Below are 15,718 nucleotides of genomic sequence, written 5' to 3' on the forward strand. Positions count from 1 at the left end.
GCCTTTACCAGCTTCTAGAGGCTGCGTGCATGTCTTGCCTAGTGTCCCATTTCTCCATGTGCAAAGCCTGCAATGTTAGGCTGAGTCCTCATGCTCCATCTTTTTGGTTCTGCCTCTTTTGCCTCCCTCTTCTATTTTCAAGGACCCTTGCAATTACACTGAGCCTACATGGAAACCCAGGATAATCTTGTTATCTCAAGATTAACTGATTAGCAAATTGAATTCCATCTGCAACCTGAGTGCCCCTTGGTCATGTAACAACATATTGACTGGTTCTGGGGATTAGGATGTAGATACCTTTTGGTGGGGAGAGCATTGCTCTTCCTATCACACATATGCACATATCTATATTCGTATAAGTATCCAAAAAAGTCTGGATGTATATATATTGAGCAGTGATTTCCTCTGAGAGGCTGTATTTGAATGTACCTTGAAAAGTTAAATACCATATATGTGTTAAGTATTAATAATTATTCAATATGGATGTAATGTAATATTGTAAATTAAACTTGTCACTTAGTGGCAGTATATCCACCGAAGAATAATATCAGAGGAATTAAAAACAAATGTGTCTGTTCTGATTTATGACACTAAAGAAAGAAATAGATAAATCTACAATCATAGTTGAAGATTTTAACATCTTCTCTCAGTGATTGACAGAACAAGGAGACAGAAATCAATGAGGAAATAGATTATTTGATCAATGATTTTAACCAAATTCATCTGGTTAAAAATGTGTAGAACTATGCAACCAACTCATCAGAGTACACATTAATTTCAAATGCAGAGAGATTATTCACCAGAATAGAACATTTGATGGAACATAAAGCAAATTGCAATAAGTATCAAAGAATTGTAATCATACAGAGTATGTTCTCTAACCACAATGGTATTGAATTAGAATCAAATAACAACAAAATATCAAGAGAATCCCCCAAATACTTAAACAATACACTTTTAAATAACCCGTGAGTCAAAGAGGAAATCACAAGGGAAATTAGAAAATAATTTTAACTTACTGGCAATGAAAGCACAGCATATTAAAATTTGTGGGCTTCAGTAAGAGCAGTGCTTAAAGGAAAACTTAGAGCTTTAAGTGCTTATATTAGGAAAGAAGGGTACACCTATTGTGTACCCACAAATTGTTTTTTAATTTTAAAAATTAAAAAAATTATATGATAAAAATGATCTTATATGCAAAGCACTCTATGTAGTTCTTGACATGTATTTATTATTTAAATAAAACTTCCCTCTTTCGGAAAAAAAGAAAAGAAGAAAGGAATAAAATCAATTCTAAGTTACCAATTTAAGAAGCTCAAGAAAGGAGCAAATTAATCTCAAAAGCAGAAGAAAGGAAATAATAAAAATAGTGAAAATCAATGAAATAAAAAATAGACTAATAGAAAAAAATCAACAAAATCAAAAGTTTATTTTTGAAAAGATAACTAAATTGATACATCCCCAGCAAGTTTGATTTTAAAAAGAGAAAGGAAACACAATTCACCAATATCTGGAATGAAAAAAATGGACACCACTATAAATTCTACAGGTATTCGAAGGGTAGTAAGTTAATATTATGAACATTTGTACGCCCATCAATTTGGCAACATAAAATGAACAAATTTCTTGAAGAACATAAATGACCAAAACTGATATAATAAGTAATAGAACATCTAAATAACCACATATCTATTAAGGAAATTGAATTTTTAATCAGGAACTTACCTACAAAGCAAACTACAGTTCCAGATAACTTCATTACTGAATTCTACCAAATATTGAAGGAAGAAATAAAACCAATGCTACACAAACTCCTTCATAAAATAGAATAGGAGAGAGCAGGGCTCAGCTTATTTTATGAGGCTAGAATAGCCTTGATACCTAACGAAGATATCACAAGAAAAGCTAATCATAGACCAATATCCTTTATAAATATAACACAGAAATTGTCACAACCCCGCAATATACACAAAGGATAATAAATCATGACAAAGTGGGGTTTATCCCACAAATGCAAGCTTAACACTTAAAATCAAACCAAATTCACCACTTAGTAGAATAAAGCAGAAAACTCGTATTAGATGCAGAAAAATCACTTGACAATGTTCAATAGTCCGTCTTGCTAAAAACCTCTCAAAACCTCTCCAAACAAACTTAGAGAATTCACGAGACAATTCTGAAGGCTGCTCTGCCTGTACCTACACTTCACTCATTTTTAACAAGTTGGTCTTTGAAAAGAACCCTGGAGTTGAAACAGGATTGTTTTCTGCCACAAATATGGAGGAATTCCACTTTGAAATACGCAGTGCAGTGTGCAGATGGGCAACAGAAAAATGTTGTGGCCAACTGAAAAATGTTTTCCCCAAGGAACTCAATACCAGAACCATTAAGAGTACTTCTCAGCCTTTGCTCTCTACTGGAATTACTTGGGGAGCTTCAGTGCTTTGGCAGCAGTTTTTGTTTTTGTTTTATTGTTTGTTTTGTTTTGTTTTCCAGCATTATTTCTCTTTCTCTGTTAAAAATACTTTAAATTGAGGTATATATAACATCCAGTACAATGTACAAATCTTAAGTGTCCATTTCAATGAATTTATTTTTGTTATGAACTGTAGACAACATGAAATTTAGCATTTTAAGCCATTTTAACTATATTATTCAGTGGCATTAAATACTTTCACATTGTTGTACAACATCACCACTGCATCTCCAGAACTTCATTTTCTCAAACTGAAATTGTATACCCATTAAACAGTAACTCCTCATTCCCCACTTCCAGCCCATATCAGACACCATTCTACTGCATCTCTATAAATTTGACTATTCTAGGTACATCTAAGTGGAATTATACAATATTTGATCTTTTGTGTCTGGCTTATTTAACTTAGCAAAATGTCTCAAGGTTCATCCATGTTGTTTCATGTGTCAGAATTTTCTTTCTTTTTAAGGCTGAATAATATTCCATGGAATGTATATACCACATTTTTTAATCCATTCATCTGTCAATGGACACTTGAGTCGCCTCCCCCTTTTCACTACTGTGAATAATGCTGCTCTGAACATGAGGTGTACAGTATTTGTTTGACTCCCTGCTTCCAATTATTTTGCGTATATACCTGGAAGTGAATTACTGGATCATATAGTAATTCTATGTATAATTTTTTGAGGAACTACCATACTCTTTCCCACAGTATGGTAGTTCCTCAAAAGCAGCTGTATACCATTTTATATTCCCACCAACAATGCACAGAAGTTCCAATTTCTCCACATCCTTGCCAACATTTGTTATCTTCTGTTTTTTGTTTGTTTGTTTGTTTTTTAAATAATGGCCATCGTAATGGGTGTGATCAATAGTTTTGCAAATATCTATATTTGTGAAAGCTACCATCACCCAAAACCAAATATAGAGCATTCCATCACTGCAAAAAGCTTCCCCGGCTGGGCACGGTGGTTCACGTCTGTAATCCTAGAACTTTGGGAGGCTGAGGCAGGTGGATCACCTGAAGTCAGGAGTTCGAGAGCAGCCTGACCAAAAAGGTGAAACCCCATCTCTACTAAAAATACAAAAATTACTTGGGTGTGGTGGTAGATGCCTGTAGTCCCAGCTACTTGGGAGGGTGAGACCGGAGAATTGTTTGAACCCAGGAGGCAGAGGATGCAGTGAGCCAAGATCACCCCACTGCACTCCAGCCTGGGCGATGGAGCAAGACTCCGTCTCAAAAAAAAAAAAAAAGCTTCCCCATGTTCTTTCCCAGTCAATTATTTACTCCCCTACTTGCTCAATAATTGCTCTCTGATTTCTATCACCAAAGATTATTTTCCTGTTCTCGAACTTCATATAAATGAAACCATACATACAAGTATGAACTGTTTTTCTTTTCATTAAAAGTAATAGTTTTGAAATTTATCCATGTTGTGTGGGTACTAGTGGTTCACTCTTTTTTACTATTGAGTGGCAAGCTATTATAGAATATACTGTGATGGATTTATTCATTCTGCTGAGGACAGACACGTGTTGTTTCAAGTTTGGGGCTACTATTCATAAGGCTGCTATGAACATTCTTATAAAAGTCTTTTTGTGACCATGTTTTCATTTACCTTGGGTAAATACCTAGGAATTGAATTGTGGAGTTATTGCTGATATGTGTATGCTTATTTTATAAGAAACTGCCAAATAATTCTCCAAAGTAGTTGTACTATTTTATAATCCTCCCAATAATGCATGAAAGTTCCAGTTACTCCACATTCTTATCAACATGGTCAATCTTTTAAATTTTTCCCCACCATTCTATTGAGTATGAAATAGTATCTTATTGTGTTCTTGATTTGCATTTTCTTGATGACTTTGTCATCTTGAGGCTTTGTCTACCTTTTCCTGTACTTTCTGGCCAATGATGTCACTTCCTTTACCAAGGATTTGTTTAAGAATTTTGCCCATTTAAAAAAATCAGACTTATTTTTAAATTTATAGGACTTCTTTTTATATTCTGAATATACCTATGCCATTTATAGGAGCTATGAATATTTTCCCAGTCTGTAGCTTGTCTTTTTAGTTTCTAAATAACATCTTTTGATGAATAGAAATGTTTAATTTTAATGAAAGCCATTTTATCCATTTTTTTTAATGGTTAGTACCTTTTGCGCTCTGTTCAAAAATTCTGTCTACTCCAAAATTGTTAAGATGTTCTCTTATGTTTTCTTTCTAAAAGCTTTCAGGTTCTGGGCTTTACATTTAGATCTCAGTCCATTTTTGTGTTGCTCTAAAGAAATACCTGAGGCTGGGTAATTTATCAAAAGAAGTGGTTTATTTTGGTTCATGTTTCTGCAGGCTGTACTGGAAGCTTACAATCACAGTGGACAGTGAAGGCAGAGCTGGTATGTCACACGGTGAAAGAAGAAGTGAGAGAGAGAGGGGGGAAGTGCCAGCCTCTTTAAATAAACAGATCTCATGTGAACTCAGAGCGAGAGCTTACTCATTACCTTGGAGATGGCACCAAGCCATTCATGAGGGATCTGTCTCCATGACCCCGACACGTCCCACCAGGCCCCACCTCCAACATTGGAAATCACGTTTCAACATGAGATTTGGAGGTACAAACATCCAAACTATATCAAGGTATATAATCTATCTCAAATTAATTCTTGTGTATGTAGTGAGAAAGGGGTTTATTATTTTTTCATGTGAATATTCAATTTTTTTGAGCAATTTTTTTTTTTAGAAAGAATTTCCTGTTCTCCATTAGATTGCTTTGGTCAAAAATCGTCAGCAAAGCTCACTCTCCCAAGTTGAAACAACTTATGGACAAGAAGTTATCGAAATTAGATGGCGGCAGACATGTCAAAGGAATATTGCAGGGATTTGATCACTTTACGAATCTTGTGATAGATGAATGTGTGGAGATGGCAACTAGTGATCAACAGAACAAAATTGGAAAGATAGTAATATGGAAATAGTATCATCATGTTAGAAGCCTTGAGACGAGTATAAACAATGGCTGTTCAGCAGGGAAATCCATGCCCCCTCTCCAAGGGGCCTGTTTTATTTTTATTTAAACACTGTGTCATTTATGTTTTCATATTAAACTTTTGGTTAAATATACTTTTATAATAGTAAAACAAATCAATTAGTCATATATATTTCCTGCCTCTTTCTTCTGTCCCAGTGATTTATATGTCTGTCTTTTTTTTTTTTTTTTTTTTTTTTTTTTTAGACGGAGTCTCGCTCTTGTCGCCCAGGCTGGAGTGCAGTGGCACGATCTTGGCTCACTGCAACCTCTGTCTCCCAGGTTCAAGCAATTCTCCTGCCTCAGCCTCCTGAGCAGCTGGGATTACAGGCGCCCACCATCACGCCCGGCTAATTTTTGTACTTTTAGTAGAGACAGGGTTTCGTCATGGCTGGTCTCAAACTTCTGACCTCAGGTGATCTGCCCACCTTGGCCTCCCAAAGTGCTGGGATTACAGGCTTGAGCCACCGCGCCCGGCCTCTATATGTCTGTGTTTGTGACAATACCTTGGATTTTGATTACTGTAGCTTTAAGTAGTAAGCCTCGAAATCAGGCAGTGCAATTCTACCAACTCTGCTTATCTTTCAAAACCGTTTTGGCTATTCTGAATCCTTTGCATTTCCATATAAATTTTAGAATCTGCATGTGTATTTCCTCACAAAAAGCCCTGATAGTATTTTAATAGGAGTTTCATTGAGTATATAGATTAAGCTAGAGAAAAATCAACATTCAATACTGGACATTCCAATCTATGAACATAATATGTATCTGCATTTATTTAGGTGTTTTGTAATTTTAGTAACATTTTGTACTTTTCATTGTAGAAGTCTTATACATCTTTTTTGTAAGATATTTTCTAAAATATTTTGTGATTTTGGTGACTTTATACTTAGTATCACTTTAAATTTAATTTTATAATTGTTCATTGCCAGTGTATACAAATACGTTTAATTTTTAATAACGCTTGTGTACCTTGTGATCTTGCTAAATTCTAGTAGAAATCTAATTCTACTAGATTTTTTTGAAGATTCCATAGGATTTTTTTTTTACATACTCACTGACGTCATCTGTAAATAGTGACAAATTTGAAACTTCTTTTCCAATTTAGATGCCATTTGTTTCTTCTTCTTGCCTAAATGGGCTGGCAAGAACTTCTAGTTCACCGTTGAACACAAGTGGTGAGAGCAAACATCCCCTGTTCCCGGGGAAAGGATTTAATGTTTCACCATTAAGTATGATGCTAACTGTAGCTTGTTTTGTAATGCCTTTTACCAAATTGAGGAAGCTCCCATCTATTTCTAGTTAGGTGAATGGCATTCTAATGATCTGTATCCTTATATATTTTATTCCACCTTCAAACATCTTCATGTACATTTTTAACAAAAGCTAAAATGAAACAAAACAAACAAGCAAACAAAAACTGCTGCCAAAGCACTCAAGCTCCCCAAGTAATTCCAGAAGTCAGCTAAAGCTGAGAAATACTCTTAATGGTTCTGGTATTATTGAGTTCCTTGGGAAAGACATTTTTGAGTTGGCCTTTTCAGAGCTGTTGCCCACCTACACATGATATTGTGTATTTCACAGTGGAATTCCTCAATATTTGTTGCAGAAAACAAGCCTTGTCCCAATCCAGGCTTCTTTTCAAAGACCAACTCGTTAAAAATGAGTGAAGGGTAGGTACAGGCAGAGAGCAGCCTTCAGAATGTCTTGTGAATTCTCTAAGTTTGTTTGGAGCTGAAGTAGGAATGAGGCATCATCCCACTTGTCTTTACTGGACAGATTGTGATGCTTAATATGGAACGCATGTGCCCGTGGAGTTACGAGAAAGCTGGTGTCAATGCCAGTCTTCTTCCATGTGATAATCTTTGTTGTCTGTATCATCCTTTGAGCTTGACCATCTACTGGAGGCAATTGCAAGGGCAATTCAGATAACCCGTTAGTTCACTGACTACCGAATATCAACTGAGAAAACCTGATTCTTTCACTAGGACGCAGCATCAGAAACTATTTTATCTAGCGATCTGTCAATTGCAAGCAAGTATGATTGTGCCATAAAGATCTATTTTGTTGCTGATTGCTCAGAGCCAAAGATAATTATTTTATTTTTCACACTTTTGGATTGCACTCTTGTAGGAAGGTGTGGATTACACTGCTGTATCTCTGTTTCCTGTTTTTTAAATATTTTTCCCCATAAATCTCTAGAGTTTGGTTCCCTTGACTCTCCCTTGTCTCCTCTCTTGTTAGGGGGAGGGAGGACACTGGGTTCTGTCCTGAAATCCAGGCCACTAAGGGATATATCCCTGAACTTGGACGTTCTCTTCTGGATCCCTCCTCTCCAGTAAGGCACTGGCATCTGATTCCATGTGAATAAGGCTGAGGTTCTCCTTGCCATTCCTGTCAGAAAGGTCAAGTCCTATCTATCCAGTCACCCTTTTCTTACTTCCCACCAGGCTCAACCATTCACACTAAACCTCTCACATAGCTTCACTCTGTCCATAAGTCCAAAACATGTACATCCCTCTTATAGTCCAGAAAGGAGCTTGTAATCAGTATAAATTATATAGACATAATCACAGACACAAATCTACAATTTCTTGACTCTGAGACAGACTCAAGGGCTTCCTTTGGGGGTCGCATTTTTTGTAGATTACATTGTCCTTTAAGGATAAGCGTTTGCTTTCTCAGCACTGATTTCTTAATGTAAAGCAGAAGAAAGTGTTGTTTGTGTTTTTAATGTTCTGGCACGAATTCAGAACTCAGTACCTGCTTGATATTCCGGAAGGCATCTCTGTGATGGTGAATTTAAAATCACGGAACAAATTTTTTCTAGTGAGCTATAAAATAATTCAGCAGTAGTTCATATTTATTGAACAAAAACATGGTAAAAACTGAGTAGCTTGTAAGCAGTAAATGTGGGTGCTTAGGTTCTTATTTGATGGGTCACTGGTGGCCTCTCCACATGTTCCTGCAGTTTTCGGTTTGGAACCTTTTTGAATGGAGTTGGTGTAGCCCACTGGGGTTGCCCCACTAGTGTGAGGCTTCATTTGTTTATTACTTTGATTGGTTTTCAGGTTTTTTTGCCTCATAATTAGACATACACTTTTTAGATTTCAAGTAAACTGTGTAACGTCTGAATCCAGATAAAATTAGACTGGCTTCTATGTATAAACTCCTAGTGTCTCAGATTATATTTTAGAAAATTTGTTGACAACTTGTTTATTGAACTTGCATTATTACCAGTTTATTGGATCCAGATTCTTAATAGTATGAGTCACTTCTTTCCCAAGACACTTTTCTAAGCTGTCCCCCTGCCTAGGTTGCTGTTGTTCTCTACACCATTTCTAACAATATCAGCTATGGTGTTGATCATTGCAATGGACCACGTGAGGAAGTGTTCACTGTTGACTGACTCTCAAGAACTGCAGTATTCCTAGCTCAGGCATGACCATTTCTGAGGACTACTGCAATGTCTTCCTACCCTGAAGCCTATTCTTTGTCTAGACCCCTTGAGTAAGATAATTTTATAGTCAAGATCACATGAATATTCACATCCAGTCAGGAACATTATAATGTTGCTGAGTCTTCACCCTAATGGCAGGTTCGTTTAAAGTAGCAGTTCCTGAGAAAATGTACACATTTTACACTTATTTATAGATAAAACTTTAGATACCACGCAGCAAGAGCCAGATTTGGCTCATCTCCTTGTATTCTCATGCATACATTTTCTGCATTCTGCTGACTGTGGGCAACAGCTTTCTGCCAGTGTAATATGGACAAAATTAGTATGAGAATTCTCTGTGTTATTGTGATGTGTTAGTTATTGTGTGGTTTCACTGGCTGGGGATATTACTCGGGATGAGTTCAGTCAGATTTTGTTGGTAATTTCATATCAGACTTTGCCCTGTGTCATCTAAGAAATGGAAAAAAATGAAATGCTGAAGGAGATATACAGGTCTTTAACATAAGCAACACAGCTCTTGGTTCCATTTTTGAAGGAACATGCTCTCAGCAATGTCTGATATTATGGCTGTGATAATCAGTGGTGCTACTCTCAGTGAAATAATGATGATGGAAGGTCTTACTTATTAAAATACATGAGTGGGTTCCATAAACTGCTCAGGGACCACCATTTCTTTTGCACAAAGCAAAGTCATCAAGGAAATCCTGGGGCATATACTGATCAACATCGAACTCATCAGTGTGTCCCAAAGTGCTCATTTTAAACCAAAGGATCTATGTGAGTACCAGGATGAAGGTCAAGAGTACTGAAAATGAGTTTATCTGCCCTTTCTGGCCCAGTTTTCTTTTCAATACAATCCCACTTTCGGCTCTGGAAAACAGATGGAAGATAAGCCTATGCTTCCATGTAGCTCTTCATCGGAGAGAAAACAATTCTAAACCTAACTTGTTCCAAAATATTGAATATCCATATATACAACACAGGAATTCAAAAGGAACAAAATTTCCCAACATTGATCAAAATGGTCCTTGGCATGCAAAATTTTTTTTAGTTTCTAATCTCATGGTATTTCTTTCATCCTATCCTGTAGTCAGTCATACTTACCCAACATTTGAGATCTCAATAGATGGATGAAAATTTTAGGGTGATTTTTACTATGTATTTAAAATAATTAGTAACAATGCTTCCTCTTATTTTTTCCTTAGGGGTTACACTGCAGTCCTAGCTGATGAGATGGTGTCTTTATTTCCCTTCTTAGGGTATTTCTGGCCATTTCTACAAATAGAATCTTAACCATTGGCCCTTCATCATTCATCAGTTCCTTCGACACTCTTACTGAGCTCCTCCTCCTCATTCTCATGCACTGTGCTAGGGGCTGGAGGTAACAGGGTGAGCAAAACAAGGCCCTGCCCTTGAAGAACTCACAGCGTAATAGGGGAGTTAGCCTTGTGCACAACCTTGTTTTCTACTACTTAGGAGCCAACAACTGAGAGGTGACCAGAACACATTATTTTCTTTTTAAAAAAGTGGAGGAAAATCATTTTCTTTTACAGTAATAGAGTTGAGGAAAGACCGTTCCATTTTAGGTCCACACTTGATTTTGAAGAGTCAGAAGAAGACAATTGGGGAAAGTTATTACAGTTCTGTATTTTTAAAATAATGGAATATGTTTTCATCATGTATTTCTTAAATGATGGAATCACCTTTGCTTAGCCTTTGGTAGTTCATGTTTTACTTATACATTTTATAAATGGCCATAAATGCAAAAGTGGAGAGAATAACTGAATAGTATGGGCTATAAACCCAAACTTTTTATTTGTGAGAATTTGAAACATAATGTAAACATTTGAATCAATTTAAATTCTAACCACTTTCATATATAATTCTTTATTTAAAATAAAAACATATATGTGTAGATTCTTAGATTTATATAGACAGAACAGGAGTTAAGGTAGGGAAAGAGAAGCCCAAAGATTATATGATACAATATTCCTTTTCAAGAAAAATAAAACAGAAAAATACTTGGCAACAGTAGCTAAGCAACATATTACAGAACACGTTGATTTTGAGAAAAAAAGACCTGTTCATTGTCGTATGAAAGACTTAAACATTTTAGAGTACTATTATTTAAGATTAGTGTGTTATATATTGATGATACATCACTGTTTTGTTCATTTGGCACTTATTTTACCTAAAAGTCTAAGTTTATCTTCGAAATTAATGAAAGGGGAAAAGATCCTATTAGAATAAAAGATCATTTTAAAAGATGTTCAGAAATCAGAAATACTCCTGTTTCTCTAGAGCAGAACATACTAAAAGTGTAAATTTTCATATTTTTTAGCTTAGATTGACTAAGTCCCTTTTGTCTTCACACAATGAACATTTAGATGTCATCATTTTTCATTTTCACACATTAATTGTTTAAAATTAGTTCACTATAAGGCTATCAATTAAGAAAATATATAGTATAAACATTATCCTGGTTTTAGTTGCTTTTTTTTCCCCTAGAAATCCTTTAAGCTAGTTTATTTTTAAGATGAGAAATTCCATTACGGTGATTACTCTTCTAAAACAAATTTGGTCTATTTTGTTAAGTAGACTAATGTCTTCCACACGTTGATCATTGTACAAACTACTAAAAGCTTTATTAATCATGTGTTAAATTTGTTAAGGAATTTTAAAAGCTTAGGTATCCTACATATTCACTATTTCATGTGACACTTCAAAAAATGTGAAATTGGTTTGATAGGTACCATTTTCTCCATTTTACCTGTGAAAAAAAAATGAGCAGTTCAATGAGTGGCCTGAGACTACCCACTGGGGATGTCAATAATAGAACTGGGAGAGTTGGTCACCCAAACGGTAGAGTAGAACCCTCTGTGCTTCTGAATACAGTAGCCAACCCCTTATCTGCAAGGATATGTTCTAAAATCCCCAGTGGATGCCCGAAATCTTGGATAGTACTGAACTTTATACACACTATGATTTTTCCTATACCAGTACACCTATGATAGTTTAATCCATAAATTAGGAATAGTACTCTTGCGATGTGGGGTCATTATTAAGTACACTAAAGGTTACTTAAACACCAGTGCTGTGATACCATGACAGTGGACCTGATCATCTAGATGGCTATTACATGACTAATGGGCAGGCAGCCTAAGCCAAAAAGAAAATATATTGGTTTATGTAATGAGGAAGATCAAGGAAAATTCTGGCTTTAGAAATGTCTGGATTGTGCAGTTTGAAAGTTATTATGACCTTTTTCTCTGGTTTTTGGCTTTGCTCTCTTCCTCCAAGTTGGCACCATTTTAAGGTAATTTTTCCTGTGTGTTGGTGAAAATGACTATAAACAATTCTAGACTTCATTGTACTTTCAGGTAGTGAGTCTTAAGAGAAGAGAGTATCCCTCAAGTGTTTAAACAAAAACCCGAGGAGGATTCTGACTGGCCTGACCTAGGTCATGTGTGTATCCGGAAGTCCCAGATCTGTGGCAAGGCGGCATCCACATAACATCATCTCTGTGATGGTGGATGCAGGGTTATGCCACTGACATCTCTACCAGTAGGGAGAGCCTGTTGGGATAATAAAAATAAGAAATTCATATTATGCCATCTATAAAAATTTTTGCAAATATTTGAAGTGTTGGACAATATATAGTATTCCATTCAAAGTGATTGGCATAATTTTAGAAAAATTAAATTCTATGAAATTATGGAAAATTTTAATACAGAGAGTGCATACTGACTGCCTAATAAGGCTAATCTAACTTGCTGACCTGTTCTATCTGTCCTCTTGATCTGTAGTGTTTTCTGTTTGTTTTCTTTTGTTTTTGTTTTTTGACGAAGTTTTGCTCTTTCTGGAGCAAAACTTCCAGGCTGGAGTGCAATGGTGCCATCTCAGCTCACTGCAACCTCCACCTCCTGAGTTCAAGTGATTTTCCTGCTTCAGCCTCCCAAGCAGCTGGGATTACAGGCACGCACCACCATCCCTGGCTAATTTTGTATTTTTAGTAGAGATAGGGTTTCACCATGTTGGCCAGGTTGGTCTCCAACTTCTGACCTCAGGTGATCTGCCCGCCTTGACCTTTCAAAGTGTTGAAATTACAGGTGTGAGCCACTGTGCTCAGCCTGTTGTTTTTTTAATTTAACTATATTTTAGCTTCTTTTAAAAACAAATCAATTTTGACAATACTGAAACTACATTCCTGCATGGAAACTATCAGCCATCTCTTTTATGTGGAGCAGCAGCAGCTGTTCCCTTCGATGGTTCATTTGCTCTCTCATTAGCCACAAGCACCATCACTCCCTATTGTCTCTAATGCTGAGGCTGATTTCACTTACCCCTTGTGCTTGTTTCTCCTAGAACAGAGAATTGCTTCTGTATACTCATATCTCTACTGGATGCAGAAAAAAGAAGCTTGATTCAGGCACAGTGGAAAAGAACATCTTTCTTTGACAAAATAAAGAATATTCCTCCATGTGTAATATGCAAATAAAAGATGACTGTATTGAAAGAACCACAGTTTAAGAGGCCAGTATGAACTAAACCATAATAATATGTCTAGAATATGTAGAAAACGAGGGAATGAAGAACTTAGACAGAAAAAAGGACTGAAATTTCAGCAAGCAATTGTTTTTAACTATGAATGAAATATCTGATGCTAATATAAATTAGGTTCTATATTAAGTGAAAAAAATCCCCAGATATCAAAAGCTTTTACACATAGCAAGTTTATGAAAGAGCATCATAGAATACAGCAGAAATTGTGTGTCTTACACTGAGATAAGCATTTGTAAACTTCAGTCTTACTGGAAATACTGTTGACAAGTATATTGAAGTTACTTCTGAATACTTACAGACAAGTCATATGAAAACAATTAAATTGGTTGCAGCGTTTCTATTGCAGATGATGAAAGCACATATATAAATAATATCACCTAGTTAGCAATAGGTAATCAGTGACATTGATCAGATTTTTTGTGTCAGAAGGTGAGAGGCCCTAACTGGAACTCAGCAAATGACTTACCTTTGTTGCTAGAAACGTTTTGCAAAATGCAGCATAAATTGGTCAAAACCAGTCACTGTGACTCAACTCCTACAACGAATAGTGTTAATGTGAAAACCTAAATTCGAGAAGGCTACATTATCCAAGAGACATAGAATTTAGGTCTCCTAATTATGTCATTTTCCAGGAAGTGCCTTGTGCCAAAGAATTTAAAAGGTAATATAGTATGAATGTGTGGTAACTGACAATGTGAACAGAATAAAATCCCATGGCTGAAATCCAGATACTCCAGGACTTCTTTTTATGAATTACATGTATGGTTGCCTGTTGTAGTACATGAACTTCTGTAGCTGAATGCTGTGAGATATTTCTGGACACTTTTATATCATTCAAGAGAAAATCCCTAAGCAATCCCTGACAATGAAAAGTGAATCAAAGTATTTGATTATTTTGGCTGATATTAGAACCTATAGACTTGGAATATTTCCCTGCAAAGGCATTCACAAACAGATAATGCTTTTTGACATGGTTTGGCTGTGTCCCCATCCAAATCTCATCTTGAATTGTAAGCCCCATAATCCCCACGTGTCGTGGGAGGGACCCAGTGCGAAGCAATTGGATCATGAGTGTGGTTTCCCCCATGCTGTTCTCATGATAGTGACTGAGTTCTCAGGAGATCTGATGGTTTTACAAGCATCTGGCATTTCCCCTGCTGGCACTCATTCTCTCTCTTGCTGCCCTGTGAAGAGGTGTCTTTTACCGTGATCGTAATTTTCCTGAGGCTTCCCCAGCCATTTGGAACTGTGAGTCAATTAAACCTCTTTTCTTTATAAATTATCTAGTCTCAGGTGAGAACAGACTAATAAACCTTTAGAGAAACTAATTTGGCAAGAAATAACTTGGCCTACTAGCCTATACTACAATCATTTTCCTGAAATGAGAGTCATAGCCTGAACTACATTACCAAAACTGTAGAGATTAAAACAAAATTCCAAAAGGTTTCTCTGACTTTCAGCTTTATGAAAATACATTAACATTGCTTAAGTTTACCTTTCTAGTTTGTTATTGATACTATGAACAAAGAGGCTACAAATTGAAGTTTTTAAACTGCAAAGCAATGAATAACTAAAAACTAAATACATTGATGTTGAAATTCCAGAGCTGAACATATATCTCTAGATAATGATGATTGTACAAACAGAGCATATACATGTTAAATAGCATCAATGTTAGTCTACTCTGTTTTTGCCCATGAAACTAGGCCAATGAAATTATTGTTCCAAGCTGAGTAATTTGTGGTTTAGGTTTCATGGCCTGACAGTGATGTCTAACGATAGATTACAATGACAAGGAGTAACAAAGTGTGAAAGAAAACTTCAATAATGAAATACTTCTATTTTTTCAATATTGTTTTTACTTTAAAATTTCAAATATCTCCGTCATATGTTTGTTTGTGCTATGTTACATGCTTTTATCATTATTCAAAAAACATACAGTATTTTTAAAAATTTCAATAGCTTTTGAAGTACAAGTGGTTATGAGTTGTATGAATTATATAGTGGTGCATTCTGAGATTTTAGTGCACCTGTCACCTGAGTCGTGTATGTTGTACCCAATATATGGTACTTTTATCCCACACTCCCTTCCTACCCTCCCACTTCTGAGTCTCCAAAGTCCATTATATCACTCTGTATGTCTTTGCATATTCATAGCTTAGCTGCCACTTATAAATGGGAACATACAGATCAT

The 15,718-nt window shown here is 35.9% G+C and overlaps 1 long non-coding RNA gene and 1 pseudogene across 1 annotated transcript; both read left to right on the forward strand.

The window, feature by feature from the left end:
• The first annotated feature begins 4,972 nt into the window (after positions 1-4,972).
• Positions 4,973-13,474, forward strand: LOC129048362 (uncharacterized). Its single transcript, XR_008510643.2, has 3 exons — positions 4,973-5,113; positions 5,709-5,916; positions 13,327-13,474. It is a non-coding gene; the product is annotated as an uncharacterized LOC129048362 (long non-coding RNA).
• Positions 5,266-5,485, forward strand: LOC112135239 (small nuclear ribonucleoprotein G-like; annotated as a pseudogene).
• Positions 13,475-15,718: the final 2,244 nt, after the last annotated feature.

This window comes from Pongo abelii, chromosome 8, assembly GCF_028885655.2.
Source record: "Pongo abelii isolate AG06213 chromosome 8, NHGRI_mPonAbe1-v2.0_pri, whole genome shotgun sequence".
In the NCBI taxonomy this organism is placed as follows: Eukaryota; Metazoa; Chordata; class Mammalia; order Primates; family Hominidae; genus Pongo; species Pongo abelii.